Raw genomic sequence first — 27,869 nt, forward strand, 5'->3', positions numbered from 1 at the left:
GTTCAGTCTTTGATTCCTCCACCTCCTCTTTATTCTGACGCTTTGATTTGATTCAATAGTTCTTAGCATTAAACTTTGCCTATTTGAAATATTTGCTTTGAATTGGTTGTGGATTCTTGGCTTTGACTGTCCTTAACTTCAAATTCTGTTTATAGACACCATGGTTCTTGGTGGCTCTTTCTAAGGAAGGATTAAGTTGGCTCCTATGCATTTGTCTGTGTGGAGAATCTTCTATTTTCCAGTTTTACTAAGAGTTCTGAATTTCTTATCTTTGTGTAGAACTCGGTGGGATGGCTGCTGTTATGATATTAGGGTACCCTATAAATGGATTTCTTCGTTCACTTGTACTTTAGGTGGTGCTACACAGGATGCTGGTGTTCTAGATTATAATTCCTGGCCTCGTCCTCACCACCCCAAGATGTCAGCCTCAAATGGGATAGGAAATATTCAACCATATTTCCAGCCTTCTTTGCATCAAGTCTGGGACCTCTGTTACTGAAGAAGTACTGGACTGTAATCACACAAAATTATAATTTCAATAGAAAGTCTATTAATACATGTTTAAATATATAACATCTCTTTGAGACTTATTTTAATGAATATTCTTCCAGAAGTATCTGTGTTTTAAGGAAGATAAGGGGAAAGAATTCAGAGAGAGGACTTTGAATGCAAAGAGTTCAGATCTTGGAGCACCTAAGTTGGAGGTGAGGAGTATTATCTGGGCCACTTAAATCATACAGTGTAGATGGGGCCAAGTCTGCCTACCTTACCAGTGCTTACAAGACCTCACCCCGCCCACACGGTATGACCACCAGGAGGGAACCCACCATGGAATAGCTTGAAATACCACAAGTGTCTGGGATAGGGGTGCCAGTAGAATTGCAAGGAAAAGGCATTGAAGGAGGAGGTAAGAAACTCTGAAGAGAAACTGAATCTGCTCCTCAGTTTTCCTTGGAGGGAGCCCAGAGAGTCTCTTTTATTAAGTATTTTCAGAGGGTAAAGACTAATTTCTGGGAAAAGAAAGAAAAATTATGAATTAAAAATCAGATTTCATCTCAACTCTCTGACATAACCAATCTTTAAAAGGAGCAGATGTGGGGGCTCAACCTTTCTGCTTCACTTGGACAACACAAAGTGTCCCCCTTTAGTAAGTGCTTAGGATGAGACAGTGGTGAAAATATGAGTGCTTTTTTCTAAACAAAAGGCACTTCACTAGCAAATTAGTTGAAATGAACATGAGCTAGATATTTAAAGATGGAAACAAACTTAGAAAGGGTAGTACCAAATACTTGGAAATGACAAAAATTGGATGACTGCTGAAATACATACAGTGGCAAAAGTATTCCCTTGCCCTTTGGAGCAGCGAACAGAGATGTGTCAGCTTATGGAACAAGGAAATGATGGGTCTCTAAACCCACTATTTTGAGGAGCCACAGCTGGTGGCTCTGTTCTGTGTGTGGTGTTTCAAAGTATTTTTATGCGTGTGCGTGTGCTAAAGCGCCAAGAGTTGTATGTAACCAACTGCTAGCGCTGGGTGGCTATTTTCCCCCCAATCCAGTTGTGGCCCTTAGAGCTCCTAGGATTTGGGAAATCATAATCTTGCAATGGAAAGGTCTTTGAAAGTGCTCTAAGGAAGTGTTTCCTAAACTTTTTCAAAGACGAAGACCCTTTTTTTTTAAAAAAAGATTTTTAAAAATTTTTTTTCTTTTTCCTCCCAAAGCCCCCCAGTACATAGTTGCACATTCTTCATTGTGGGTCCTTCTAGTTGTGGCATGTGGGACGCTGCCTCAGCGTGGTTTGATGAGCAGTGCCATGTCCGCGCCCAGGATTCGAACCAACGAAACACTGGGCGGCCTGCAGCGGAGCGCGCGAACTTAACCACTCAGCCACAGGGCCAGCCCCGATGAAGACCCTTTTTAACCTAAAAAAACAGAAAAACTTTAAGGAACTCCATGTCACAGTAGTTGCACTTTTAATATCTGTACTTTGAGAAAAAGCAAAATGGCAAAAGACTTTTATAAATTCGGTGACATTCATAATTAATTTGTACTTTATTAATCATATTAACATCTACAAAATTTGAAAAGAAAGAGTGTATATGCTTGCCAAATATATTTTTCATTCTGTCTAAAGCAAGACTTGTGCCCAAGAATTCACAGACCTCTGGTAGTAACTCCACTGCTCACCACCCCAACCACAGAGGTCTTTCATTCACAAACTGGGAAACTCTGCTTCAGGCAAATTACTCTTTTGATACTCTACAACAATCTTGCCAAGCTATCAACCAGCCTGTACTTGAAATCTTTCCGTGACAGCGAACTCACTACTTGAAAAGGCATCTCATTTTGCTTTTGAATCATTCCATTAGACAATTAGACTTCATGATCTTGAACTGAAGTTCCTATTACTGTCAACTTAAAAAGCAAATTTGCCTGTTATTTTATCTCAAAATGAGTTTAGTCAGGAATAGCCAAAAGAATTGTAATTCAGGGGGCCAGCCCGTGGCCGAGTGGTTAAGTTCACACGCTCTGCTTCGGCGGCCCAGGGTTTCGCTGGTTCAGATCCTGGGCGCGGACATGGCACCGCTCATCAGGCCACACTGAGGTGGTGTCCCACACGCCACAATTAAAATATATACAACTATGTACTGGAGGAATTTGGGGAGAAAAAGCAGAAAAAAAAAAAAGAAGACTTGCAATAGTTGTTAGCTCAGGTGCCAATCTTTTAAAAAAAGAAAGAACTGTAACTCAGGATGTGCATGCTACAGCAGACCACAGGCAAATCCAGACAAGAAAGGAGGGGAGCTGCTTTAATAGAGAAAAAGGGGGAGAAGCCAGGGCCTGTTCTAAAGGAGAACCCATTGGGAGAAAGTAGCAGCTCAGGGCATTAACTGCTTCTCATTGGCTGAGCTATGGCATTTCTCATTGGCTGGGCTGTTGCTGGGTAGGGAGAGGAGTCTTCCCTCAGTAGTAAAGTAGTTTTGCTTCCTGCTCAAGATGCAAGCTTCCCTCTCTTCCTGTTTGGTCTAATTTGGGATGTGTGATAGGGTGTAGGGGCTCCCCCTACAGGCCTTCTCGACTCCAATTTAGTTAAGGTTTCTTTTATTAATTTCCACATTACTTGCTCCTATTTCCTTAGATTGTGCAGACAGATGCAGGCCCTCTTCCACACACAGCCCTTCAAAAACTGTAAATAGCGCTGTTACCTTCCCTGAGCTGTCTCTTCAAACTGAACTCATCTGGCTCCATGGAGTATATCTGGGGTAGCGTTTTTTGAAATTGTTAAATTATAATCCTTGAAGGTCCTGTGATGATACTACCTCTGAATCTAGTCCTTGTCTCTTTTCCACCACCGTCTTTGACTTTGAATTTCTCCCTGTTGTAATGCAGCATTTGTTCTCTGGGTTGTTGGGTATTGTACCAGAAAGGGAGCATTTCAAGTGTTGCCAGATAAGAATGGAAAATAGATAATACTTTGTTTTTCTGTGATCCAGAACAAGAATTAAAAGCAAGGAGAGGGCTGGCCCCGTGGCTGAGTGGTTAAGTTCGCGCGCTCTGCTGCAGGCGGCCCAGTGTTTCATTGGTTCAAATCCTGGGCGCGGACATAGCACTGCTCATCAAACCACGCTGAGGCGGCGTCCCACATACCACAACTAGAAGAACCCACCACGAAGAATATACAACTATGTACTGGGGGGATTTGGGGAGGAAAAGGAAAAAATAAAATCTTAAAAAAAAAAAAGAATTAAAAGCGAGATTTTTTTGTTTGTTTATTTTTCACCTTATCACTTCCATTTCCAATTTCATTTCCAATTTCATTTTGCATTGAATTTTGCATTGTGCAGAGGGGTGTGCCAGAAACACAGGGCCTGGGGCCAGAAGATGTGTGTTCAAGTGCAGCTGCTGCCTCAATGACTTTGGGAAATGCCCTTAACTGCTCAGAATCTGTTTCATCTTCTGTAAACTGAATAGAGTAATTTGGATGCAGTTAATCTGCGTAACACCTTAGTATTATAATGTATTTCCCCACATGGTCTCTCACCTAATGCTTGGCTATTTCCCGGGGTTCCTCCTGAGCTGCTGTGAGACACAGGAAGATACTGGAATTGCGCTACCTGACTCCCTTCCCAGTGGTTGCTTTCCCACCTCCGCTGGGTCCTCAATGCGTGTTCTCCTGTCGTCCAACTTGTTTTCACATTCCCTGATGCTTTGGTTTGCATTTTTGTGTTTTTCCTTAAATCTTCTACATCTCACTGTCTACCCTCCAGAAATGATATATCCCCCTTCTTCAATAAGAAAATGGAGGCTATTCAGTCTAAACTTTTTCAGCTTCTTCCCCTTTTGTCATCAAAATTAATAACGTCTTTACCCATCCTTCCCTCCTTCTTGTCTCAGAGAAAGCTCAGTCTGAATTCTTTGCAGGCTAGTCCATGTCCCTGCAGTCTTAGTCCTTGATTTATCACTCCTCTCCTCTCTCTCTCTTCACTGGCATATCTCTAATCTACATACATGCGTAATTTCCACGCTCCCTAAATAAAATACACCACCTTTAAATGGCTGCTCCCAACTTGCTCCCTGCCTGTCATTGCTGTTGATCAGACTTGGGGTCCCATGTCCCTGGAAAACAGTTGCTCCCCTAGCCTCATCTCCTCTCTGCTTGTCACAGTCCTGGTGGTTCCCTGGTTCTGACAAGTCCCCCTTCCTCACTCCATAATCTCCCTCAGAACACCAGCTCTTCCCTGCTCTGGGGCTGGGGACTGGGGGCTCTGTGGCTTTGCTAGTCTCAGGCTTGACTTTCTCTCTAGACCTGGAGCCTGCTTCTGTTTAAGTCCAATGGGGAAGACCTGCTGCCTGAGGACAGACATAAGGTGGAATATCATGGAAGAAAGAACCAGGGCTTTGATCTTCCACAAATGTGGGTTCAAATTCTGCTTTGTCACTGCTGGATTCGGGCAGTCACCTGGCCTCTCTGACCTGGCTTCTCTGAACTTCACTTTCCTCATTTTTGAACTGTACCTTGCAAAGTCGTTCTGAAGATCAAACGAGATAATGTATATGAAGCAACATAAAAAGCACATAAGAAATGGTAGCTCTTGTTAGAGCTAACTTCTTCCAACTGTAGAAAACTGACCCCAACACCCACTGCCCCCCAACCTGCCCTTCACCCCTTCTCTCCCCAAGTCAACCTCCCAGAACAGAGGCTGTGCGTGGAGCTCTCATCTCCCTCCAGACAATATGGCTGCCCTGGGTGACAGAGTTCAAGGCACCCACTGCCTCTTCACCCTGCACCCCTCCATCCCCACACAACTTGAATTCCCCAGCAGAGTGTATTTCCACAGTTTTTGTTTGATCTGAGTAAGTGCATCCTCCTACCCACAACTCTATGAGATACATAACATCTCAAACCCCGGTTATAGGTTGGGACTCGTCAGCTCGTTCCTCAGGACCTAAACTTCCCTCTCAAAGGTCGAAGTCCAGTCTAGAGGAGCTTGGTCTGTTTCATATCTCTCTGCAGCACATCATTCTGTAGACTGGCTCTTGAAATCTCTCCTATTGTGACTGACTGCCCTCAAACTCCTTCCTCTCTCTGCCTTTTCTCACACCCACGACCCTGATAGACCCTCTGTCTTTTTATACTACTTTCTCACTTGAACCATCTCATAGACTTTAACAACTTTAGCCATAATCTATCTACGATAATTCCCAAATCACTGTAGCACTAGTCTAGGTCCTCCCTAACTCCACACCCAGAGCGCTTTCAAACGAACACGTCCAACAGGGTTGGTTTCCTTCCTCCGATGTTCCCTAACTCTATGAGTAGAATCCCCACACACCCAGCTACCCTCAAAGCAGAAAATTCAGTTACCATCGACCCAGCTTTCACCTACTGCCCCAACTCCCTTTCCATCGTCTCTATATTTTATCAATTTTACTTCTTTCCCATCTTTTAATATGCTTAGTTCAAACTCTCACAACGTTTCATCCAGTTTCAGTAACCCCCAGACTGGTCTCCTTCCTAGCCGTCCTCACTCTTGGGCCAGAGATATCTTTTTAAAATAGAGAATTCACATTGCCACCTTGCTTAAATATCTTTGACAAGTCTCCTTTGCCAAAATCATCAGTGAAGCATTCCATATCCTTCACGATCAGGCTCCAGTTTGTCCTTTTACGCCCACCCCTTGCCGAAAGTCTCCTGAACCCAGGTTGAGTGGGCTGTAGCCTCTGTTTACTTTGCAACTTGAGTTCATCCACTGATCATTTTCACTCACAGGTCTTTTCCTCTGCCAAACAGCCCAGTTCTGTTTGAATTGTTTAGCATTTGTAGGTGATTCAGTCCCAGAAAATTTCTTTTGGTGGACATTATTAGTCATCAAATGACATAAACACTCTACACATTTATCAAAGAGTTTATAAAATTTCAGAGGAAACCTATAACTATCTGATGGCATCTCAGAAATGTTTGAAAGAATCATGGCATAATGACATTAGCAGAGCGATTCTCAAAACTTTTTCCAGTTAATATTGAACTCTTATTTACCCAAGCTAAGGGAAGGAAATAGCACAAATAACTCACAGCGTTAAGCAAAGAAATGCACATATTTTGTGGTACAACACATTATATTTTTTTCCATCTTGCAGAGTAACTTTTCTAAGGAATTTTTCATTAGATTGATAAAAATTAATTCCTATCCCGGATACCAAGCAGCGAATGCTAAATGGGGAAGTGACTCAAATGTATGGGAATTTCAGGCATCAGTCTGACTGGGAGGCCACATTTGTTACAGATAATATGGGTTTACAATTGCACTTTGGACTGAGAACGTGTTTTTCTGTCCTCACTTGCCTGTTGATTTGCTTACATTTTAGGCAACCATGTCTTATGTCTTAGCTAAAGATTGTCATTAGTGCTACACCAGGATCCTGCTTCCTGATATATATTCTATACTGTTAGGCATGTAGGAAGTTGATGATTTTTGGTGTCTTTGTCATTATGTGTGGGTCAGATGTAAAGCACATTCACATACCAGAGTCTACAAAATATAGTCATTGTTGAAATGAGAGGTCATTCTATTTTTACTCACTTTCACTTTAATTGCAAATTGTTAGTGCAGGAATTTCCACAAAAGGGTTATGCAAGCATGCCCAAATTGCTTGAAATATTTTCCACTTCTCTGACTCCCCATGGGAAAAGCCACTAGGTTGCATTTGTGGCATCTCAGTTGGTTCAAGCAGCCTAATTGGGATTTAGAAGCTTTAAACTGTACGGGTTTACAGAGGGACATCCAGGATTGGAACTGCTGTCTCCATTCCCTCCCTGGAATCTGGAGATTACCCGTGTAAAATACAGTCTGAATGATGGCAGCTAACGTCCAACAATTGTTTGTTTGTTCACTATCCCATTTTTACATTTATTCCTTAAAATGATTTTTAAAAAACCATTTGAACTGTTTGCCAGGAATTTCATCAGGCAGCAGGGTACACTATTGTGTTCTTAAGAAAAGGGGTTCACATCTCATTTGGGAGAAATATCCTCTTGGGCACAGGTGACCTTCTTGCCTCTTGGGCAGAAGTACCCAATCACTTGGCCCCATCTGTCAAAGCTACCTAATCACAAACACAGGCCCTGTCGCAATGTAGTGCACTAATGCAAAACAATTCATTCAAGCTCAGAGGAAAATAGTTGTTTCAGGTGTATACGCCACACAAGAAATAAAAGTCTTACTGCCATCTTGATTTGATGCTCTCTTATGCTTTCTTATATACCCCTACCGATGTCCCCATGCAAATTTCATTCATCCTAGTTTTCAATTTCTGCTAATGTTCAATGTAATTTAAGCTAGTCAGGGAAAAAAGCCAAAGTAAGCAATTCATTGCTTGCCTCGCAAACTTTAGTGCGCATACAAATCGCTGGGGGATCTTGTTACAGTGCAGATTCTGATTCAGTGGGTCTGAGGTGGGGCCTGGGAAGCTGCATTTCCAGCGAACTTCCAGATGTACTGATGCTGCTGCTTCCAGAAAATTTCAGTAGGAAGGATCAAGACGACTTGATACTACCCCTCATGTGAATTTAAACTTCATCTTTTCAAGATTCCCATGCAGACTTGTCTCCATCTTGCTTGCTTGATACAATGGGCACACCCCAGATTTATCTTGCCTTCTTCACCTCTTCTCAAATCCGTTTTCCTCCTTGGCCTCATTTCTGCTTCCTCTGGAATCCTTAAGGAAGCACATCAGTGTCCAGGACTCTGACAGATCACATAAGGAGTACGTTCAAGATGTGGTCCCTCCTGACAGCTTTAGAAACAAAATGACACACATCTTTTCTTTCCATTTATAACTGAACTGTTGTGCAGCAGTGCACTGTTTGGAAAAATGCATTGGGCAGGTAGGAATATGTCAAAAACTCCTTATGAGTCTTCAGCTCATGTACCTTAGGTTTTTTGCTCAGTGAAAAATGCCAAGGCTGAATTTGATGATCTCTAAAGCCCCTTCCTGCTCTAATCCTTTATGATTCTGAGAGTTGGTCATTTAATCATCTGGATGAATTCTTACTGGCTTAAACCAATGGATGCTCCTTTAGGAAGGTAGTTCTATTAATGTTGAATCCTGTTGAACTCATCAGATTCCACTCCAGCCTCTGTGCTCCAAACAGCATATTACTCAATCCACAAGAATAGTGCAATGACATTGCATCTTCATTAGTTTATATCCACTTGTCTTTATGGCTTGACTTTGGGAATCTGGGTCTGGGCTGTTTGTGGGGAAGGGAGGCAGCCATGAGGACTGTGCCTGGTTGCCAAGACCACACTGCTTGACTGGAGTGGGCAAGAATTTACCCAAAGCATGTGAAATCAGCCTAACCCAAAACAGGAAGTAGGAAGTGAATCGAAGAAGTGAAGCCAGAGGTGAGAGCTGGAATACTGCCAACGGAGTGAGGTGGAACCATAGTCAAGAAAATAAGATGTGATCAGAAACTGGGAGGTTTGCAAACAGGCCAGGAAGTAGAATTTGAAAGGATATGGGGTGAATGGTTCTAGATGGAGGCTGTGAACACTCATAGGAGGCAGGACTAATTTCTGAGTTGCTAAATTAAAGGAGCACTCAGGAGCCAGCTCTGATGGCCTAGCGGTTAAAGTTCACCATGCTCTGCTTCAGTGGCCTGGACCCAGTTCCCAGGCATGGAACCACACCACTCATCTGTCAGTAGCCATGCTGTGGTGGTGGCTCACATAGAAGAACTAGAACGACTTACAACTAGAACACACAACTATGTACTGGGGCTTTGGGGAGAGAAAAAAAAAAGAGAGAGAGAGGAAGATTGGCAACAGATGTTCACTCAGGGAGAATCTTTCCCAGGGGAAAAAATTAAGTAAGTAATTTAAAAAATAAGAACAAATAAAATATACAAGAGGTGAGAAATGGGGAAAGCCATTATTCTTTACAAAAGAAAAAGAAAAAGAGCTCTCAGGGCTGGTCAGAGAGCTTTGTGAGGGCAGAAACTCTACTCACTTTTTCTCAGTATTTCTAACAAGCGACTGATACAATAAAAGATGAATTAAAGTAAGAATGAACGAATAAATGAATGAATGAATGAAACAAATCCACTTTTAGGTCACATAATTTATCCATTCTCTCCATTTTCTTTGCTACCATACAAGTTGATATCCTTGTTATTTCTCAAGCAAACCAAAAGGACTCTGCAATTCTCCAATCTCTTCAAATTTCAATTCCTATTACAGACTGCAGCAGGATTAGTGCCTTAGTTCTTTGTGTATTCTATTCCATCAAGGAAAGTAAGTCCCTTGAGGTCGGAGATGGTATCCTACTGACTTCTATATGTCCAATATAGCTAGCACTCAATAAATACTTGTTGAAACAAATCATCTATATTTATACGTTCAGTCATTATGAAGATTCGATATCCTGAACATTTAAAGTATATCTTTCTTTCTATATTATTCTTCAGTCACCAGATATCTGAGAATTACACTTGACTGAAATGTTCTTATAAAATCCACCTCATTCAACCTTTCACGTTAATTATTACTTTAGAATTATAACTTTAGGGTTCAATTCATATTTTTTTAAGTTAAGAAAACTTTTATGAAACAGTGATTCTTGAATTTTTTAAAGCAGCAGACCCTGGGAGAGCTATGGAAACTTTCCCCACAAAAGCTCCTACATACATATGCACAATCTTACATATGACTTTAATGGGTTCAGGAATCCCCTAAAGACCTGAGCAGACCCCTAAAGTTGGTGGAAGTCAAGCGTGGAACTTCTGCTAGAGAAGAATAAAGGTTTTCTGCAGCTAAAAGACTCTCCCCATTTCCCCCTTCACACTTTTGCCCCCAGCCCTGCCACCTAGCATTTAGGAATGCAGAGGACCAGTCCATTAATACCCATTTTGAGACTAAAAACAGAAAACACGCAGGAGGCCGGGGACAGTATATTTTGTGCTCAATGTCGACAATGGATTATGGAAAATGAGAAAGGATTGGCTGAGGTGACCCCTCCTGAAGCCGGGAAACATAGGCAGGTGCTTTTGAAATTGCCAGCTGATGAAAGAGAGCACACAGGATTGCCTCCACCCCACCCTCTTAGCCCCTGGGAGCTTCTAACGTCCTTGGAGGAAGGAGCCGATTCTGAGCCTGAGGAGCCTTTTTCGTCTTTTCTTTCTTTGAAGATTCCCTTCCCCATCCTTTCCGCTTCTAAATCGTGTGTGGATCTGACATATAGGAAAGGTTGCTGGAGAAGGGGGATTAGGTCCTCAAAAATGAAAAATGACGCTAACCTGTCAAATGTTGATTCTGGTTTAATTTCTTGACAGCTTTATCTCAGAAATAAGGGCTTCCAAGTTTCTGTTTCAAGAGAAGATATTTCAATATCCTTTGCAATTTTGAAATAAGAAATTTCTCTGATGCAAGTTGTCATGGCATGATGGAAGGGAACAGACAAATCTGTTGAGATCTCAGAATTCACTCACCCTTTCACACTCTTTTTCTTTTCATTCTTTTCACTGGATAATCTGCCATTTTAAACTGATAAGCTTCATGGGGATCCATCCAGCATTTGGATCAGGGTCCTCAACCTCTTGATAGAGTGGAAATAACCTTTCCTGGACCCCATCCATTCAGCTCACGCTTGATTTCTCAACATATTGAGAGAAGGATAGTTTGATAAACAGCATGTTGACGCATAAAAAGCACAGTCATTGATTACCAATTATATTAAAAAATTATGGTTTAACAGACATCACCAATTTTGACTTACGTCACCAGAATAGGTATAATTATGGGGCAGGAATAGTACATATTTCATTTGATTAACCTGTAAGGAAACCAATCATTCTGCAGCAGGCTTCACATTCAGTCATTTTAAATGAGAAGGAAGCAAGTTGCAACCAAAATGACAGGTATTAAGAGATGTATATAAAGTGAAGATCTTGCATTTGGGAGGAATATGCATTTAAAATTAACCCAAGCATCATTTGATAAGAGTATCTAATAACAGAAGAAAGTATCTGTGCATACAAAGTAGTGGTATTCTAGTAGCCTATTCCTATAAATTCTGCTCATTAATTAGTGCCCTTAATTATAATCTTATACAAATAAATGATATGATTCATACCATTCTTAAACAAAGGAATTTAATTTTTTACAAAAAAGGAAGGATAGTTTGCTTTAAGATAGGTCTTATCTCAGTTACCTGTGGGTGGAAAAAAACACAAAGGTTCCACTCCTCAATTTCAAGGCCCCAGCCGTAGCATAGCAGTAAGCAAAACCCACACACAAAATGCCATCAAATTAATGCTGTCACACTAACTGTTTTCTTCAGCAATGAAAAGTAAGACATAGTATCCATATGGGTTGAAGCGAATATATTTGGAGGTTTTTGACAAGCTTGTCCCTACCTAACTGTGTGGGTTTAACTGGGCACTTTGGATGTCTGGGTCCCAGTTTCCCATTTGTAAAATAAGAGGATTATAATTGTAGGATCTAGCACTTACTGAACACTCTAACTGTGTCAAGCACTGTGCCTGGCATTTTAATGTATTATCTTTAATCCTTTAAGCAACTTTCCAAAGTAGATATTATTATCTCCACATTGCAAAGGAGAGAGCTGAGGCTCAGAGAAGTAAATTAACTTGCCAGGAATGACACAAGAAACGAGTGATGGATCTGCAATTGGAACCCTACTCTCTGGGGCTCCAAGATAGGGTCCCGGTCCCTCAGGTGCTTATACTAGTTTGCTTGGGCTGCCGTAACAAAGTGTCACAGACTGAGTAGCTTCAGCAGCAGTGCTTGATTGTCTCACAGTTCAGGAGGGCGTAAGTCCAAGATCAAGGCGTTGGCAGGGCTGGATCCTGCTGAGGCTGTGGGGGAGACTGTTTGCATGCCTCTCTCCTTGCTTCTGGTAGCTTGCTGGCAATCTTTGGCATTCCTTGTCTTGTGGCAGGATAATTCCAATCTTCGCATGGCATTCTCCCTCTGTGCATGTCTGTGTCTAAATTCCCCTTTTTCATAAGGATACTGGTTAAATTGGATTAGGGGCCCACTGTAACTCCAGTATGACCTCATCTTAACTAAATTCATCAGCAATGGCCCTCTTTCCAAATAAGGTCACATTCAGAACTACTGGGGATTAGCACTGCAACATATGAATTCAGGGGGGCGGGGACAACGACACAATTCAGCCCATAACGGTGCTTATAAACTTGTTAAGTCTCCAAGATAGAAGTCCACAGAGAGTTAATTAATAGTAGAACATAAGCAATAGTTCCAGATGACACTATATGTCAGAGTACATGAGCGTATTCTTTGGAGGATAATTAGTGCTAGAAGCCTAAGAAAATCACATTTGGCTGGGATGACCAGGGGATGCTTTATACTGTGATAGGATTTCAACCACGTGTGAAAAAAAATGACAGAATCCATAGGGTCAGTAGAGAGAAGAGGGGAGATATTCCCAGTGTGTACAACAGCATGCATTTGTTAGAAGTTGTGAGATATGTAAAAAAGTAGGGATATTGTCCCTGTCATCAAGAAGCTTACAGTCTAGCTCCAGACACACAAATCAAACTTGAAAAAAGTTAACTATCAAGGCAAAAGTTTAAACCATGACCTTCAACAACACATATGTGGGTAGCTGTGCAACATGGCGAACTGCAGGGGCCACAGGAGTGACAGGAGCCATGGTGAGCTCCAGCGCTTGGAGGAATGCTCATGGGCAGATGGTGACATGAGCTGGGCTTTTTCAGAAGGCTGGGTTTTGGTAGGAGAAGAGCAGGGAGAGGGGTTCCCAGGGAGAGAAGATATGGTACACAAAGGCAGTGAAGCCTGAGGCCTAACTGAAAGCCATCGGATGTGCTAGTTGGGCAGAAACACCAGGTTCTTGTAGAGAATGCTCCAGGGTAAGAATGGAAAAGCTGTCAGGCTGCCTTCATCTTTCCAGAATCTTGTACCAAAGCACTGCCTAGGAAGGCATTTACCAAAAGTATGTGGTCAAAACTTGAGTTCTGTCAGACGTTGATATGTGTTCCTCAATTTAAAAAAAAGTTGTGGGTTTAATAAATTTAGGAAATAATGGATTCATTAGCAGTAAGATTTCAGTCAGTTCCTCGCAGGAAACAGATGGCACACTCAAAGTGAGTAATTTCAGGAGAGTTTAGTAAATGACTGTGACTGGGCAGAAGAAGTGAAGGAGAAGTGGCCCAGGGCTGGTACCAGCAGGGAGCCATTAACTATCCCTTGGCCTGAAGGGTGAGAGAGAGAAAGGTTACTGTACCTGGGGAGGGATGCCCCACAGGACCTTTGTCCTTGAGTTGAGGCATATGGCCAGCCCATGTGGACTTGGCGGGGCAGAGCCAGGGAAGTAAATACACCACCTCACTCTCCTCCCTCCCCGTGACGTCCTCTTCAAACCCAGCTGAGGCCAACGGCAAGGAGGTCCATTGATAAAGAGCAAGTCACCTTCCAGGGCACAGAGCAGGGTGGGGACAATGCATGGTGATGTGGAGGGACAAATGGAAGGTTTCCAGCACAGTTAAACAGATACTTCACAGGAGGACTTCTTTAGAAATGTAGCTTTATTCCTTTTTTCTTTTTTGTTGAGGAAGATTAGCCCTGAGCTAACATCTGCTGCCAATCCTCCTCTTTTTGCTGAGGAAGACTGGCCCTGAGCTAACATCCGTGCCCATCTTCCTCCACTTTATATGTGGGACACCTGCCATAGGATGGCTTGCCAAGCGGTACTTAGGTCGGCACCTGGGATCCAAAACAGGGGACCCTGGGCTGCCGAAGTGGACCATGCGAACTTAACCACTGCGCCACTGGGCCGGCTCCAGGAGGACTTCTTAGAGTATTCAATAGTTAACGTGCTAGTGAACCTACAAAGGAGCCTGTGGAAGGCAGTATTCTTAAACGAGCTTTACCACAAAATTCCTTTTTTGAAGGATCTCTAGGACCAGTGATCAAAGGAAACCAAATTGTGAAGCTTTGATCTGTGGGATGAAATCCAAGCCTCTTATGTCAGTCAAGCTTCTCTCAATGAAAGTGTCAGAAACCAATCTCAAGCTAATTTAAACAAAAAAGGAATTCATTTGGTTTACATATAATTGGCCTGTCAGGAGGGAACCATTGATTCAGGCCTGAGTGGGCGCAGGCGACCTAGTGAGAGCTCTGTCTGTCCCTCCAGCATTTCACTCGGCTAAGCTTTTTTCTGCATGCTGACTCTCACCATGAGGTGAGCAGTACCACCTCTGACTGTCCCCTACTGCATCCTCCCAGCTCAGCAATCCCAGTGAAGAAGGGACTTCTCTCTCCCCATGTCCATATACAAGTCCTGTGACGATTCTGAGTTCTCCTGCCTAGGTAAAGTGTCCACTCCTAAACAACACCCATGATCAGATATTGAGGTCCTCTGATTGACATTACTCAGTGCTTTGGAGGTGGGGACGGTGACTGACCCCATTTTCACAAACTCACGAGGACCACACCACCCCAGAAAGTGGGGAAGGATACTGCAAGAAACAGCAAAGAGGGCCATGAAAAAACATGCAATCTTACTGCACGGTGAAACTATAGCTACCATGACTGACCATATTTCTTTACAGGGCATTCATGGCTTCCCCAAAATTTGGCCTCAAACAATGAGTTCCAGTACCTTCTGCTCTCCTATATAACCTCCCTGCTCCAGCCAAACTGATTTACTCACTGTTTCTTGAACACACCGTAAATTCCCACATTTGTCCCTCAGCCTTTCTTCTGATTCGAATCCTACTTCATCTGAACCAAGTCTCAAGGCTGCAATGGAGTCTGTCCACTGCATCCCCAGCCTCTCATTCCAAACTGCAGTTCCTGTTTTCCCTCCTCTTAACTCCTATTGCATTAAAATGTCTGTACCATCCATTTGATCTTTATGACACACTGCCCTTTCTTGTGTGTGCATACGTGTGTGTGTGTATCCTGCATCCCTACAGACATAACTAGACTGCCAGCTCCTTGAGCTCCATGGCATCATCTTCATATCTTCATACTCTTTGTGTGTACCTTGCCCGGCACATTGTAGATATTAATCAAATGTGCTTTGATTGCTAATTTCAAAGTTCAGAATTAGTGTCCCACCTTTTCTTGCTTGCCTGCATTTCATCAATCCTTTATGTCCCCTATGTCAACTTGTAGAGGGGCCTTGAAAAATGTTCTTTCCTTAGTCAGGTCCCAGTTCCCTGTCAAGTGGGCTAGCAATGCTGATATTGTGGAAAAGAATAACTCATTAATTCATTTATTCATTCATTTACTTATTCATTCAGGACTTATTGTGCGCCTTCTATGAACAACACACTATATTACGTGTTGTAGAGTATACAAGGATAAATAAAAAATAGACTGTGCCTTGAGGATATTCAAAAACTTGTAGGGAATGTAAAATAAGAATAAAATTTATAAAAGACAAGGTAGAATAATGTGTGTCAAAACACTTTACCAACCCCCATAGAGGGGAATTTGGCACCAGTTAGGTCAAAAAGAAGCAAACAAATCTTAAATTTTAGTGAGTTTGTTGTTGGCAATTATATTGGTGTTATAATTCTGAAGCTATTTTTTTGTGACTTATAGAAAAGACTAAATGAGTAATTACACTGATATTGAAAATCAGAGAGTTCACACTGTGGAGGAAGTGAGATACAACCATGAAATGGGAGGGAAGTGAAGGAACACCCTGTGACACTAGATTTGAAATTAAAATATCAGTATAAACTCTTTTTTAAAAAAAAAAGAGATTTCCTAACCTGTCCACTGAAAAAGCCTAAAAGCAATGACCTCCCAGTAGAAATGAGCATATCTAGCACCCAGATTTTGTTTTCTAACTACCACTCCTCACTGAAAGGAACCAGTGCTCCTTAAGAAAGGATTCATTTTGGATCTGGCAAAATGAAAGTTCAAGGTAAACATGGAATATCTTGTTCCAGAAAGCAAAGAAGTACTCAAACTCTAATGGAGATAATGTCAAAACATTACAGAAATTAACTGGAGGGTTTTCTGCTAGCCAGATTTGGCACAAATTGAGTATAAAAAAGAATACAGATTATAACACATTAAATAAAAAAAATCAATGTGTCTATGCAGACTTAAAAGAGAGAGATAAAATGGAATACCACTCAGCAATAAAAGGGAAAGAAACTGTTGAAACGCATGACACCATAGATAAACCTCAAAATCAAGCAGAGTGAAAAAATCCAGACAAAAAGAAGTACATACTGTAGGATTCCATTTACATAAAATTCTACAAAATGAAACCTAATCTATAGTGACAGAAAGCAGATCAGTAGTGGCTTGTGGATGAGGTAGAGGAAAGAGGACGACAAAAAACTTTGGGGGATGTTGGAAATGGTTGTTATCTTGATTATGGTGATAGTTTCACCAACATATGTCAAAACTCATCAAATTATACATTTTAAACATATGCAGTTTATTGTGTATTAATTTTACCTCCATAAAGGTGGAGAGAGAAACAGAATAAAGGAGGGAGTCTCTTGTTCTACTTCTAGGTAATAAATACAAAAGGAGTGAAAGAAATAAAAAATTATCATTTTGCACCCTCCACTGTACTAATTGATTCAGGCAATGATCATCAATAGTGGCTACCAATACTAGGTAAAATTTCTTCGGTAACAGGATAGTCACATGGTCTCAAAGCATCATCCCACAGATTACTTATTGATCCTAAAGGGGAAAATGTGCCTATACATTGGAGAGATATGGAGACACCACCTTAATCAACTGATCAAATGGAGAAACACTGAGGCAGTGAGGCAGCCAGACATTGGGCGCCTTCTGATGTGATGGGAAAAGAAGTACACAGCATCACCTAGCAAGTATTTGCGCTAAAAATGGTTAATGTGGGGTTGGCCCCGTGGCCGAGTGGTTAAGTTCACGCGCTCTGCTGCAGGCAGCCCAGTGTTTTGTTGGTTCGAATCCTGGGCGCGGACATGGCACTGCTCATCAAACCACGCTGAGGCAGTATCCCACATGCCACAACTAAAAGGACCCACAACAAAGAATATACAACTATGTACTGGGGGGCTTTGGGGAGAAAAAGGAAAAAAATTAAAAAATCTTAAAAAAATAATCAAGCCAAAAATACACATTTAAAGAAATAAAATAAAATAAAATAAAATAAAATAAAAATGGTTAATGTGAATCTAATCCTGAGTAAATAATCAGATAAATCCAGGATGTGGGACATTCTCCAAGGCAACAGGCCTGGGTTCTAAAAAATAAAAGACAATGCCATTTTCAAAAATAACAACAAAAATTGAGAGGACCATTCTAAATCAAAAGAGACAAAAGAAGAGTAAAAAAAAGACATCTGGGGGACAATTAAGAAAAACTAAATATGGACTGCCTATTAGATATTATCCAATTGATCTTAACTTTCCTAGGTATGATAATATTGTTGGGGTTATGTAGTAGCATAAACAAAACACGTGAAGATGATGATACATAGATGTAGGTAGATAAATAGAAAAACTGCTAATGTGTCAAATAGTTAATTAATAAATTGGTAAATTTAGGTGAGGATTATACACATGTCCATTTTACCATTTTTTTCTACTTTTATGTGAGTCTGAAAACTTTCAAAATATATAATTGGGGAAGAAAATAGAATGTCAAGAATTGTATGCATTAGCCAGAACACTTTCAGTTCTGAGTAGCAGAAACTTAAGTAGGCTTATGCAAAAAGGGGAATGCACGAAGGTGCTCACACGGTGTCATACGTCTCTTTCCTTCAAGTGGCTTTGCTTTCTTCTAGGTTAGGCTCATCACCTCATGGTGTCAAGATGGCAAGCAGCTCTTGGCTTACATTCTACCATCTAGATACCACCATAGAAAAAGAAGGTTTCTTCTCCAATAGTTCTGGTAAATATTCCAGACTGTCCCTTTTTGACTAACTTCAGCCTTGTCCTTGAACTGGTCCTAGGGCTAGAGGATCTTAAGTTCTGATTGGCCAATGACTAGATCTCTTGCTCCTCTCCGGATCTAGTAATCTACCTCCACCTCCATCCTCAAGGTGAGGGAAGGATGGTTCCCTAAAAGCAACTCCAGATTCATTATCAAAAGAAAGGCAAATAGGGGCACGCCAGACAAAAGTAACAGTTCTTCACTATAAAGAACACTCAAAAATTAAACATGAACATTGAGGCAAATCAAGAGCTATAAGCCTTCAATGATATTAACCCATAAAATGAGTTATTATCCATTTCAAAAACCCTGGTCATTTACCCCATGACTTCAGTATGACAGAAGACAAATGCCACTCCTCCATTACTTCCCTTAAATGATTGTAATATGAGGAGCTAACTGCAAGGAAATAATTAGACTGGATCTGACCTTAATTTTCTCAAATAGTAATTTGGAGGAGCTGTTCACCGCACCTGTACCTGAAGCCAAGAAGACCTCCTTTGCAGTAGACCTTGACAGTGAATGGAATAAAAATCTCAATCATATTGCTACTTATGGGATTTGTACTATTAGTAGGGGACCACTGAGGTCATCCTGGTCCCAACACTAGGCCAATTCAATTGGAAGATTTTGTTACTGATTGGACTAGATTGTTTTTTTAAATAGCATATTGTTGTTTTCAAATAGACTCTTTAATAGTTCCATCTTTCCCTCTAAACATTGAGAAATAGCAGTTTCTATTCTATCCATGTACAAGTCATTACTTCCAATTTTGGTGTTTTATCATCTTGAATATTTATTGAGTTCTACTGTAAATCATGGAGCTTGTAAATACTGTCACAGAAAACAAATTTATGAACTACGGTTGCCACAAAGATTCCTGGAGCATTCGGCTGTGTGGAGAACGCATCTCATCAGTCACTTAGGAACGTGATATATAAGATTTACAGCCCTTGAAAGCAGAGCTTTAGAGCTTTTCATATGTGATTGAAGTGTCCATCCATTACTGCTGTTACCCAGTAAGCGTACAGATGGTGCTGTGTGCTGAGTAGCAAGTTGGGTAGGGACCCAAAGGCCCTCTCCAGGTGCCTGTAGAGGCCATCATATGGGCTTGCAACAGAGTAGGAGAGGATGCAGCCAAATTCAAGGTCTGACACCCTCAACCAACACAGGCCTCTGTTCTAGAGAGGGGTTAGGCAATGCTGTGTCCTCAAGGTTTTGGACTGCCTGTGCCCCTAGGAGAACATTACATGCACTGTGACCACAGCCACTGCAACTGGTCATTTCCTTTGGGTGAAATGCTCTAAGCTCTGTTGTAGTAGAGGTGAGTCATCCACAAAGGGCCTTTCTAGATCTTTCTCACAGGGACTTTCACCTCTGTGATCTGTTTCCTCCCTGGGAAATGTAGGCTTGGGAAGCAGGAGAGAGCCTGCAGCCTTGTGGAGAAAATCACAGCCTCTACTGCCGGGCGCCATCCTTCATAACCCATCACTCTGTGACGAGCTATATGTTCCTCTTTCTTTCAGATTGTTATTAAAGTACCATATGTAAATCTAATCTTTAAAGTTTATCTTATTGAAAGATTCCAGGGAGTGCTTACTATTTAAAGAAAGCAAGTGGCAAATCCTGGAAAATGTGAATTAATCCATAATTGACTTAGTCTGTAAATTTGCATCTTATTTCACTCAACTTTAAATATTAGGGGTATGAGGGGCTGGCCCTGTGGCCGAGTGGTTCAGTTCGCGCGCTCCGCTGCAGGCGGCCCAGTGTTTCGTTGGTTCGAATCCTGGGCGCGGACATGGCACTGCTCATCAGACCACGCTGAGGCAGCATCCCACATGCCACAACTAGAAGAACCCACAACGAAGAATACACAACTATGTACCGGGGGGCTTTGGGGAGAAAAAGGAAAAAATAAAATCTTTAAAAATATATATATATATATATATTAGGGGTATGAGTGCACAGCTGTCTTTCATTTATTTTTCAAAAGCAGAGGCTCGTTTGTTCTTTTCCAAGGTGGCAAGTTGATGATCAGCAGATCGCAGTCGCCCCGACTAGTGAGCTGAGCTTTCTCCTTGCTGCCCTCTGTTGCCAGGGTCATCTTCTCCTTTGGGTTTGGAGCAGCCATCTCCAGCTTCCTTATCTTCTCCCCTTACTACACTACACGGTGACTGATCAACCTCCAAGGGCTAATTTGGAAGGAGTTGAGGGAGTTCGAACAGGGCTTTGTATTTGTGATTCATTTCCATTAGCCTTACAGAGATGATGGATGGCACTAAATAACACATCCAATTTTTGAGGCTTGATATTTGCTAACTATATAGCCAGGCCCCTTTGCCTCTCACTGAAGGGGAAACTCAAGCTATTAACTGAGATTAAGTTACTCATTTTGAGGTCAAACAGTAAATCAGGGATAGAATGAGAATTAGAACCAGAGCTCCAAAGAGCTGCAAAAACAAAGACTTGAAGAGGGGAAAAAAGGATACAATTTAGGGAGGTTACTCTTTCTGCTCTGGCTACAGTGACAGACGACCCTGCTTATGGATTATTCTCAGGGATTAATAATTTATTTTGAAGCTCAACAAGGAATTAGAGTGTTCATGCACACAGCATCTTTATGGTAGAGTTCTGTGCTCTGCTCTAGAAGGAAACTGAAGCGGATTGAAATGGTTTGCCCATCTGCCCACTCTGCTGTGTGCAGTACTGATGCAATTCAACATAATTCAGCAAGAATTTATTTAGCTCACTTTGTGTGCCAAGCATTGGGTTAATCTTCTAAAATGAATCTTGGAAATTTAAATAAGACCCAATCCCCGCCCACAAGGAACCTGGAGTCTAGTGACCTATTCCTTCATTACCTTAAATTATTATTTGCACCATTCTCTTTTTGACTAGAATAATTACAAGAAGAACACAAATTAGACTGAGACTTATAAGTATCAAGAATACACAGTGTTCTTGAGGACACAATCAGTTATTTTTCATTCATCCAGACGAACTGGAGAATGCCAACACGCACACATTGACATCAGCAGCTGCCCTTCAGTTGTAGATTTGGAAAGCATATTGTAAATCCTCCAGTGAAATGTTTTGGCAGGCATTTTCATCCAGATATTATTAACAACAAAACTAAAACAATCCCCACATCAATTCTGACTCTCAGGGAGGTCCTTGATGGAAATGTTAGCAACTCGAGCTTCAAGTGCTTTTGTCCAACCAAATCTCATTTCTCAATCAGTCATAATCTTTTAAGTAGCTTTTCTATTTTGGGGTAAATAAAGTAGCAAAGGCATTTCCTTGTCCAGCCACTTTTTTTGTGTTTTTCATTACTGCAACATTTTTGAAGGTTATGACTGATCCATGACTTAACTACGTAAGAACATTCTCGGTAGCAAAAAGGCTGTTGGAAAAAACATCACCCAAGTTTACAACCAGTTGGAGATGGGAAAGAGCATGGTCTGTGTAGTCCATTCACTCAAGAAATATTTGTTGAGGACTCTGCTAGACCTTGTACATCTTAGACCAATGACTCAATCTCTACGAACCTCAAGTTTCCTCATCTGTGAAACGAGAATAATGATACCTACCTCCCAGGGTGGCAGGTGGAAATTAAGGACAGCAGCTATGTCAAAGGTCCAAGCCCAGTGGCTACAGGTGAAGTACTTGGGGAACCTGGTTTTCCTTCCCTGCTAGGAGAGAGGGGACATACGTATCAATATAATGTATTTTTTTCCACTTTCTTCAAGTTGCCTTCTCCAGCTCTGCCCTCTTCACCTTCAACAGATGCAATGCTGGAGACTTCTTTAGAGAGAAAATACAGGTCATCACTTGGGAACACCTTCACATTCCTGTCTTCTGACCTCTCAGTCTGTCCTCATCCTAATTTACGTGGTCTCAGAACATAACCATCCTTCCTGCTGCCCAGATGAACTCATCCTTCTGTGCTTTGGATCCTATTCCTTTCCAATTCCTAAGGACCTCCTGCCATCTAAAAATTCTTTCTGTTCTTATTCTTGAGTACTTTGCTTTCTGCATATAAAGAAGCTTGATTGTACCATGGACCTAACCATGACCCTCTCGCTCTCCTTCACTTCAAAGCCAAGTTTCTGGAAGGACTGGAGATTGCTCACTCCCTCCACTCTCTCACCCACCATTCACTCCTCAAGTCACCATCCTCTGGCTTCTGTCTTCCTCACGCTATTGAGACAGCTCTTGCCAAAATCATCATTCATTTCCAAGCTTGTTGAATATTACTTCACCTTATTCTTCACAGCTCTTTATGACTTTTGATACTATTTTCCTTCTTGAAACTGCTGCTCTCTTGGCTTTGTGCTATGCTATTTTGGTCCTCCTCTTCTTTCCCTGACCACTCCTGCTACTCTAGGGGCTCCACATCCATTATGCCTGATGATAACAACCAACTTTTACAGAGACCTCAGTATGTGCAGGTCGTTTTTGAAGCAGTTTACATAAATTATTGCATTTAAATCTTCACAACAAACCTTTAATGAGTACTATGATTCCCCCTTTTATGCACAAGGAAAGGAGGCTTAGAAAGGCTAAACAATCTGCCCAGAGTGACACCCTAATAAGAGGTGGGGCCTGATTCAAACCCAGGAAGCCTGGCCTCAGACACCGTCTTATGAGCACCTAAATGTTGGTTTTCACCTCAACCCTTTCTATCGAACATTTCAATCCTTTTTTTTTTCCTCATTCTATATGTTCTCCCAGATATATCTAATTCATTCCCATTCTTTTTATGATTATCTACCTATATATTGATGACTCCTGAGTCAGTTCAGGTCCTCCAAGAACCAGACACCAAAACAGAACTGGATGTGCAAGAGATTTCTTGGGAGAAATGCCTATAAGGGATAAAGGGGAGAGAGAGAGACTTTAGTCCTTGTGCCAATCAGACAACTAAAAAGAGGAGAGCAGGGGCTGGCCCCGTGGCCGAGTGGTTAAGTCTGCGTGCTCCGCAGCCGGAGGCCCAGTGTTTCGTTGGTTCGAATCCTGGGTGCAAACATGGCACTGCTCATCAGGCCACGCTGAGGCAGCATCCCACATGCCACAACTAGAAGGACCCACAACGAAGAATATACAACTATGTACCGGGGGGGCTTTGGGGAGAAAAAGGGGAAAAAAATAAAATAAAATCTTAAAAAAAAAAAAAGAGGAGAGCAGGAAGGAAGGAGGATCAGGTCGGGAGAGCCTCAGATTGCAGTACAGCCTCGAGAAAGGTTGTATTAGAAAAATCCCACAGGGCACAGCCCATGCTCAGTCATTGGGTGGGAGGCGCCCAGGGAGAGTGTGGCCGGTGAGAGCCCACAGTACATTGAAGGTGCAGGAACAGAAGGCTGTTTGCCACGACTTTTCTTGCAGCAGGTTCTCTTGATGAGAGATCTGAGCAGTACACCTCCATGATCACCACAAAGCCCCAATCTACATTTTCAGTCCTAATCTGCCTTTGAACTCCAGACCTACACCCCAACTGCCTGCTTCCCATATCTATCCCAGTCCCATGGAAGCTCAAACTCAGCATGTCCAACACTGAAGTCATTTAAGGGACTCACCCTTAAAGTTCCACATTCCTTACCTCAGTATGTGGCACTGCCATCCAGTCATCATCTAAAGTCACCCCCTCTTTTCCCTTCATCTCTGCACATAAAATCAGCAACCAAGTACTGTGAATTTTACGTCCTAAATTTCTGTTAAACTGGCTGGTCATCTCCTCTCCATACACACTCCTGCTGCCTTTGTTCAGACCCTCATCACTTCCCTCTGTTCTAAGAGCTTTATATCTAGTGTCCTTGTCTCTGCTGTCTTTCCACTGCACTGCCAACAGAGTGATCTTTCCCTGTCGAAGCTGCCCGTCTGAACTGATAATCCCAATATGCCACAGCGAAGGTTCGAGGTGAGCCCTGAGTGCTCCAAGAATTAGGAAAGGGGATGGTCAGCCTCAGATGGAAGTGCAAGAAAGGCTTCCTAGAGGAAGGCACCTGAAAAATCACAAAGTAGAGGACTAGCCCCTATTAAATAGATAATTATTCATTCAGCCATGGTTGTTCACGGCCAAGAAAGGTTTAGTCATAAGAAAGTTTCATGCTGCTATTAAAACAGTGAATTGCTAAAGGCAAATAAGGAAGGCACTTCAATTTCACTGAAATCTGAGGACCTTTAGGCTTGGGATTTCTGCCTTTTGAGCACAGTCAACATTGACACGTATCTGTTGGATGGGTTTCAAGTTCAGCCACAGAGTTTGCCATGGTGCTCCCTGACCTCCCCTCACACTTCCCATCTCCTTTTAACTTGAGAGGCAAACTCATTCTCGCCTCTCTTCAGGGAGGGATTGTTTATTGTCCCTTCAAAGAGAAACTCGAGAAGGCCAAGAGCGTGGGCCTCTCCTGCAGGTACAATGAATTCTTGATGGGTCTGAGAAACAGCGGAGTCTATTTCAGTTTCCAAGGATATCAAAGAACGTTAGAAAATCACCCAAGTTTTGAGTATTTTGAGTTTAATTTCAGGACATGTCAATAGAGATATGACTACAATGTGCTCTGAAGGATACTATTTTGCTCAGTGAACTGACTAGTGGAAGTTTAATCAGTTAACTTACACTTCCCCATCTCAACTCATCCAGGATACAGAGATGAACACTTTTCTTCTTTCCGAAGAAATTTATTCTGCATTCTCTATGAGACAATGTAATAGAAATTATCATAAACTGATGCATGTGAAGATGTTATCAACTATAAATATTACCAAATATTGGCCTTATAATTTTGACACCTAATTTCCCTAGAGGATTTCATTTTAATAACAAAGAGTTTATAAACTTGTTTTGTAGTAGTGTTTATTTTCTAAAGGAAATGATCCTATTATCATCCTTTTGACCGTAGGAAGAGAAGGGGGAGGGCAGAAAAAAGACAACCAAAGGAAAAGGTCATAGATATCGATTTGATTGTTCAGGCAGATGATTAACTGCCTCTGCAGAGGCAGCCCCAAGGGCCATGAAAGCCATTGCTCAATTTCAGACTTCCCAAGTTTCCTTCTTTATTATTGAAATCTGATCTTTGTTTGACAGGCATACATCAGTAGCTTGATAACTTTATTTTGTTGACTGTAATTTTTCCCTCCTATTCAAGACTAGCAAAGCAGGTAATAGCTCTATGCACAGTGGTGCATCTCCATGCTGGTGTTTGTCTTTGCATGTTAAGGTGGAAAGGAACAAGAGCTAGGAGAAGATGCCCAGAGAGGTCAGTCCTGGGAAACACAGATAGAGAGAAGAAAGGTGGCATAACTGCCACACTTTGTGGCCATTCATTCTCTTTTGGAGTACTGGGTCAATTCCAGTACAGAGAGGCACTTTCCTGGTGGACCAAACTATTGGTTTTCTATAATCTTGGTAGCTGAGACATACTGGTGTGTCAGGATCAGTTGTGAAATATGTGTCACACACACATTACTATAAAATAAAGTTGTAGAATTTTTATTCGTAGCAACCATCATTACTACTAAATAAATGTGAGTAGATTGAGAGTTATCCTTTAAAAAATGTCTCTCATTCAGGTCCATTCCAATGAGCTTTCCTGGGGGAAGAGACAGAGGAGGGACATGGCTACGGATGGGCCATGGAGAATAGGAAATCACTCTATGGCAACTCCAAGTGTTTTGTGCCTGAGATCACCATCTGTGTTGGGTGTCATGACCAGAATAAGGTTGAGAACTGCTGGTACAAGGACAATCTCTCAGGGAGACCTCTGGGCCTCTAAAGTGGTACATGACCATGCTTATGTGTGGCATTTTTCTTCCCTCTTCCTTCTCACCTTGTGGTCTGACCACAGGTACTAACACAACACAGTGTTCAGTCAGCTCTTATACTTTACATGAGCTCCCTCTGGAACCTCCTTTCATTGAGTTGTCTTGGAGCAGGCTGCTGCCTCCAAGTGAGTGCTGCAGCTCTGCCTTCACAGCTCCAGAGATCCAAGGAGATGGGAGAAAGAGAACCAATCACCCAGCTGTTCCATGACGCTGGCGTTAGGTACTTAGCACTCCAGGAAAATTGGCTGTGTTTTTCCTTTTTCAGGTAATAAACATTCAAACTCCATCTCTGCCATTAAACTACTGTGTGGCCTTGGGAAGTTTCTTAACCTCTCCAAGGCTCAGTTTTCTCCCCTAGAAAATGGGAATACGGTAGGGTTGTTGTAAGGCTTAAGTGAGATGATGTTGTTGGAAGGAAAAACTTCCTCTTCCAACTCGAGTTCAGATTATTAGTAGGAAAAGACCAAGTTTATTTACATTCACAGGAGCCTTTAGATGAAATGGCTCCCAGAGCAGGGAGAGATAGGGGTTTATATGCCAACTATATAGGAGAAAGGGAGGAGGAGAGCAAATGGAAGGTATGACAGTTTCAGATAAAGCAGGTTAAGCAATTACTCATCCCAGTGATAATAGTTAGTCTCCTTTCTGGCTGTAAATCTCCTGGAGAGGGGACTTGACAGCTGTATTTTTCAGGAGGTCTGGCTTAAGTCACCAAAAGAAGTCTAGATAAGGTTTCTTTCTGCAGCTGCTGTTTGTTTAGATGCTTTTAGCTTAAAATAATCTTTACGTAACTGAGGTGCATGTTGGGTCCCCTCATTGTAAAACGCACAGTGCTGTCTAGGCGTTAGTGGTATTGCTATTACAGGGTAGGTAAATCTTTCAGAGCTCAGAGACATTACTCAAAAAGTGGCACCATCACCCTTAGGGCCAACGGCTCTCTCTGTGCACTGAGGAGTAGGATGTAGCAGAGAAGTTATGGTACAGCGAGGGCAGCCGTGAGGAGAAATGCTCTGCTTGTCCCAAGAGGAGAAAAGAAAAAAAAATTCCCACTCTCCACTCTTCTACCATAAACACAAATGAAGGGTTTCTGTCCCTACATGGTAACAGCCTCGTCTTTGACCCACAGCACGGAAAAAATCAAGCTGAATAAAAATAATTTTATTTATGAAGTTTTTACTCCATGTGTCTGTAGAGATGTTCAAAATGAGGCAAGGCATGTGGTGGAGGGACTCTAGCATCAAGGCAGGAACTACAATTACCTAACAAGGACCAGGTGAAAATCCACATCCGAAGTTTGTATGTATTTAAGGCCTCGGACACAAAGAGACTGTGTCAAAGTGAATAGCTTTATATAAAGGTGTAATTTGGTTTCAAGATATTTTAAACCCTTATAAGAAAAATCTTTAAAAATAAGAGATAAATCTCTCCTTTGCTCATTAGAGAAAAGAATGGTCCACATTGCATAGATTTTCATGTTTTAATTTCATTTTTTCAGGAAATCTATTTCCCCATTCTATTTGTGGTACAGTGTATGTAGCTGGAGTGAAGACACGTTAGAAAAAATCATGTAATACATTATTACATC

The 27,869-nt window shown here is 41.8% G+C and overlaps 1 long non-coding RNA gene across 1 annotated transcript; it reads right to left on the minus strand.

The window, feature by feature from the left end:
- Window positions 1-530: 530 nt before the first annotated feature.
- LOC138918409 (uncharacterized) lies at window positions 531-23,328 on the minus strand. The gene is made up of 3 exons (XR_011427798.1): window positions 23,235-23,328; window positions 22,051-22,149; window positions 531-1,921 (listed from the first exon to the last, which is right to left on the minus strand). It is a non-coding gene; the product is annotated as an uncharacterized lncRNA (long non-coding RNA).
- Between the last annotated feature and the right edge of the window lie 4,541 nt (window positions 23,329-27,869).

Source organism: Equus caballus, chromosome 17, assembly GCF_041296265.1.
Source record: "Equus caballus isolate H_3958 breed thoroughbred chromosome 17, TB-T2T, whole genome shotgun sequence".
In the NCBI taxonomy this organism is placed as follows: Eukaryota; Metazoa; Chordata; class Mammalia; order Perissodactyla; family Equidae; genus Equus; species Equus caballus.